The 5580-nt window shown below is 40.0% G+C and overlaps 1 non-coding gene across 1 annotated transcript; it reads right to left on the minus strand.

Moving 5' to 3' along the window:
- Positions 1–5006: 5006 nt before the first annotated feature.
- On the minus strand, positions 5007–5114 carry LOC112799326 (small nucleolar RNA R71). The gene has a single exon (XR_003200900.1). It is a non-coding gene; the product is annotated as a small nucleolar RNA R71 (small nucleolar RNA).
- Between the last annotated feature and the right edge of the window lie 466 nt (positions 5115–5580).

Here is a 5580-nt window from a genome sequence, read left to right on the forward strand (position 1 = left end):
GCGCACGCGGCATGTGTGCATTAACAGTTTATCCAAATGGCGCGCAAGCGCGATGTGTGCGCTCGCGTGCTTCCCCCTTTTTGCGTACGGACTACGCGGCAAGTGCGCATCTGCGTGAGAGGAGTGGGCTGGGGGCTTAAAGTTGGCCCAGGACCAGCGCAACTCTCTGGATTTTGGCTTAGAACTTGCAGCAGTAGATCAACGCGGACACGGCAGGTGCGCGTCCGCGTGTACTCCCTTACAGTTGTGAATGGCGCGCACGCACGTTGTGCGCGTCCGCGTGGGTTATGTTGGGCTCAGGGCATAGGGTTTGCCCAAGAGAGGCCCAATTCTCTGGAGAGTGTTTGGTGGTGCATCCGCTCATGGACGCGTGCGCGTACGTCGTGCGCGCGCGTCCACCCTTTATTTTATTTTATTTTATTTTTTTTAAGCAGAAAAATTTGCCCCTAAAATGGTCACAACTCTTTATTCAATCAACCATCATACAATTCACAAAAAATGCAATTTGATTTTATTCATCTACTACTAAACACAACATACATGTGACTATGCTAACAATCAAGTTGTACAAACAAATCAATATGAAATATACCTACAATGGCAACTCAAATCACTTATTAAGCAAAATTAAAAGAGAGTGGAAAGAGTTTACCATGGTGGTGTGTCTCCCACCTAGCACTTTTATTTTAAGTCCTTAAGTTGGACATTTTGAGGAGCTCATTGTCATGGTGGCTTGTGCTTGTACTCATCCTTGAATCTCCAAGGGTCCTTGCTTCTTGAATGGTTGATAGAATTTACAACCATCTTCATCAAGCCTGGGGGAAGATCCACCCAAGATATGAGTCCCCATAGTTGGTCTTCACATGGCGAACCGGGATCCCATATCTTATCTTCACACCCATCCGTGAGTTGAGTTTCATGATTTTTCCGTACGGGTGGTTGACATAAGGGCGTTCGAAACATAGAATTCTCTTGAGCCCACCAATGTTTCCTTCTAGACCCATACCAAGTGGTGCTTTTCCCATCATCATCCCTATACTTTAAAGCTTTGACCTTAGAGAGCTTTATACCCAATTTCCAACCACTACACAACTCATTCTTACTTTTAATTCCACAAAGAGCTCTAAGTTATCCATCTGTTTCAATCAAACCATATTCAAGTGAGAAAATAAAGCTTAGGGATAAGAATTTTACCCACTCGAATGTTGTGTTGGATGGTGACTTGGGAAGGGAGACTTCCCCATACATAGATGATGAGCGGATAATTTGTACGCTTTTTGGCATTGTTTTTAGTATGTTTTTAGTATGATCTAGTTAGTTTTAAGTATATTTTTATTAGTTTTTAGTTAAAATTCACTTTTCTGGACTTTACTATGAGTTTGTGTGTTTTTCTGTGATTTCAGGTATTTTCTGGCTGAAATTGAGGGACCTGAGCAAAAATCTGATTCAGAGACTGAAAAGGACTGCAGATGCTGTTGGATTCTGACCTCCCTGCACTCGAAGCGGATTTTCTGGAGCTACAGAAGCCCAATTGGCGCTCTCTCAACGGCATTGGAAAGTAGACATCCTGGGCTTTCCAGCAATATATGATAGTCTATACTTTGCCCAAGATTTGATGGCCCAAACCGGCGTTCAAAGTCACCCTCAGAAATCCCAGCGTTAAACGCCGGAACTGGCACCAAAATGGGAGTTAAACGCCCAAACTGGCATAAAAGTTGGCGTTTAACTCCAAGAGGAGTCTCTACACGAAAATGCTTCAATGCTCAGCCCAAGCACACACCAAGTGGGCCCAGAAGTGGATTTTTATGTCTTTTACTCATCTCTGTACACCCTAGGCTACTAGTTTTCTATAAGTAGGACATTTTACTATTGTATTCAGACATCTAGGGGTAGCTATCTTCATTGTTATGCTATCTTAGATCATTGGGAGGCTGGCCTCATGGCCATGCCTAGACCTTGTTCTTATGTATTTTCAACGGTGGAGTTTCTACACACCATAGATTAAGGTGTGGAGCTCTGCTGTACCTCGAGTATTAATGCAATTACTATTGTTCTTCCATTCAATTCCGCTTGTTCTTGTTCTAAGATATCACTTGTTCTTCAACTTGATGAATGTGATGATCCGTGACACTCATCATCATTCTCACCTATGAACGTGTGACTGACAACCACCTCCGTTCTACCTTCGATTGGGTGAATATCTCTTGGATTCCTGATTGCACGATGCATGGTTGATCGCCTGACAACCGAGTGCTCGCCTGACAACCGAGCCAACCATTCCGTGAGATCAGAGTCTTTGTGGTATAGGCTAGAACTGATGGTGGCATTCAAGAGAATCCGGAAGGTCTAACCTTGTCTGTGGTATTCTGAGTAGGATTCGATGATTGAATGACTGTGACGTGCTTCAAACTCCTAGCAGGCGGGGCGTTAGTGACAGACGCAAAAGAATCGCTGGATTCTATTCCGGCCTGATTGAGAACCGACAGATGATTAGCCATGCTGTGACAGAGCATAGGAACATTTTCACTGAGAGGATGGGAGGTAGCCACTAACAACAGTGAAACCCTTGCATAAGCTTGCCATGGAAAGGAGTAAGAAGGATTGGATGAAGACAGTAGGAAAGCAGAGAGACGGAAGGGAAGGCATCTTCATGCGCTTATCTGAAGTTCCTACCAATGAATTACATAAGTACCTCTATCTTTATCTTTATGTTTTTATGCGTTCATCACCATATCCATTTGAGTTTGCCTGACTAAGATTTACAAGATGACCATAGCTTGCTTCATACCAACAATCTCTGTGGGATCGACCCTTACTCGCGTAAGGTTTATTACTTGGACGACCCAGTACACTTGCTGGTTAGTTGTGCGAAGTTATGTTTATGCCATGGTATTGAACACCAAGTTTTTGGATTCATTACCGGGGATTATTTGAGTTGTGAAAAGTATTGATCACAATTTCGTGCACCAAGTTTTTGGCGCCGTTGCCGGGGATTGTTGAGTTTGGACAACTGACGGTTCATCTTGTTGCTTAGATTAGGTATTTTTTTTTCTTCAGAGTTCTTAAGAATGAATTCTAGTGTTTCAAGGTGATGTTCTTATCATCACCAAAGCTGATTGATCTTCATCAATTTAGCTCTTGAATGCAGTGTTCTGCTGAAGCTTGGCTAACCATGTCTAATTCCTTTAGACTGAAGCTTTAGACTAACATTGCATGATTCCTGGGATTCTCATTAAGAATTTTGATATCTTTTTCCACTTAATTTTCGAAAAACACAAAAAAATCAAAAAAATCATAAAATCCAAAAATTTCTTGTTTGAGTCTAGTGTCTCATGTTAAGTTTGGTGTCAATTGCATGCATCCATTCATGTGTTCTTAAGGATCTTCAATTAATTCTTGATGATTTCTTACTCAGATCTTTGAATTCTCTTGACTTGAGTGTTTTATGTATCTCATATGCATTCTCATTAGTGTCAGTAGTATACAAACTGCTAAGTTTGGTGTCTTGCATGCATAGTTATTTGATTCTTGTTGCATTTTGATTTTTCCTTATTATTAAAAAAAATCCAAAAATATTTTTTATTTGTGTCTTCTCAAGTCAATACTACAGAGAAAATAAAGATTCAGAACATACAGCAGAGGAATTACACAAAAAAGCTGGGCGTTCAAAACGCCCAGTGAAGAAGGACAGACTGGCGTTTAAACGCCAGCCAGGGTACCTGGTTGGGCGTTTAACACCCAAAAGGGTATAGTTTTGGGCGTTAAACGCCAGAATGTGCACCATTCTGGGCGTTTAACGCCAGGATGGCACAAGAGGGAAGATTCTGTTTTTCAATGCAATTTTTTTTCAGGTTTTCAAAGTTTTTCAAAATCAAATCTTTTTCAAATCATATCTTTTCAATCATGTGTTTTCAAAATCAATTTCTTTCCATTTTCAAAGATACTTACTATCAATTAATGATTTGATTCAACACTTCAAGCATGTTGCCTTTTCTGTTGAGGAAGGTTTAATGTTTGAATCATATCTTTTCTTGTTAGTCAAGTTTTTAATTTTCAAAATCAAATCTTTTTTTTTAAAATGTTTTTCAAATCATATCTTCTCAATCACATCTTTTTAAAACTAATCATATTTTCTTAACCACATCTTTTACAAAATAGTTTTCAATCAAATCTTTTTGATTTCCAATTTTAAAATCTTTTTCAAAAATCACTTGATTTCTTTTCCACTTTCATTTTCGAAAATCAAGTAGTGTTTTCAAAAATGTTTTCAAAATCTTTTACTTAATTTTCGAAAATTGCTTCCCTCCTTCTCACATCCCTCTATTTATGGACTAACACTATCCCTTAATGCAAAATTTGAACTCCATCTTCTTTGATAAGTTCGAATTTTCTACTTCTGTCTTCTACTATTCTTTTCCTCTGACACTTTAAGGAATCTCTATACTGTGACATAGAAGATTCCACATTTTCTTGTTCTCTTCTCTTTCATATGAGCAGGAGCAAAGACAAAGGCATTCTTGTTGAGGCTGATCCTGAACCTGAAAGGACCTTGAAGAGAAAGCTAAGAGAAGCCAAAGCACAACTCTCTTTAGAAGAAGGACACATGGCAGCCGAAAACAACAATGCCAACAATGCAAGGAAGGTGCTAGGTGACTTTACTGCACCTACTCCCGATTTCTATGGGAGAAGCATCTCTATCCCTGCCATTGGAGCAAACAACTTTGAGCTTAAGCCTCAATTAGTTTCTCTAATGCAACAGAATTGCAAGTTCCATGGACTTCCATTGGAGGATCCTCATCAGTTCTTAACTGAGTTCTTGCAAATCTGTGACACTGTCAAGACTAATGGGGTTGACCCTGAGGTCTACAGACTTATGCTATTCCCTTTTGCTGTAAGAGACAGAGCTAGAACATGGTTGGACTCTCAACCTAAAGAAAGCCTGGACTCTTGGGAAAAGCTAGTCAATGCCTTCTTGGCAAAGTTCTTTCCACCTCAAAAAATTGAGTAAGCTTAGAGTGGAAGTCCAAACCTTCAGACAGAAGGAAGGAGAATCCCTCTATGAAGCTTGGGAAAGATACAAACAATTAATCAGAAAGTGTCCTTCTGATATGCTTTCTGAATGGAGCATCATAGGTATTTTCTATGATGGTCTCTCTGAACTATCCAAGATGTCTTTGGATAGCTCTACAGGAGGATCTCTTCATCTGAAGAAGACGCCTACTGAAGCTCAAGAACTGATTGAAATGGTTGCAAATAACCAATTCATGTACACTTCTGAAAGAAATCCTGTGAACAATGGGACTAGTCAGAAGAAAGGAATTCTTGAGATTGACACTCTGAATGCCATATTGGCTCAGAATAAAATATTGACTCAACAAGTCAATATGATTTCTCAAAGTCTGTTTGGAATGCAAAATGCACCAAGCAGTACTAAGGTGGCTTCATCTGAGGAAGAAGCTTATGATCCTGAGAACCCTTCAATGGAAGAGGTGAATTACATGGGAAAACCCTATGGAAACACCTATAATCCTTCATGGAGAAATCATCCAAATTTTTCATGGAAGGATCAACAGAGACCCC

Source organism: Arachis hypogaea, chromosome 4, assembly GCF_003086295.3.
Source record: "Arachis hypogaea cultivar Tifrunner chromosome 4, arahy.Tifrunner.gnm2.J5K5, whole genome shotgun sequence".
Lineage (NCBI taxonomy): Eukaryota > Viridiplantae > Streptophyta > Magnoliopsida > Fabales > Fabaceae > Arachis > Arachis hypogaea.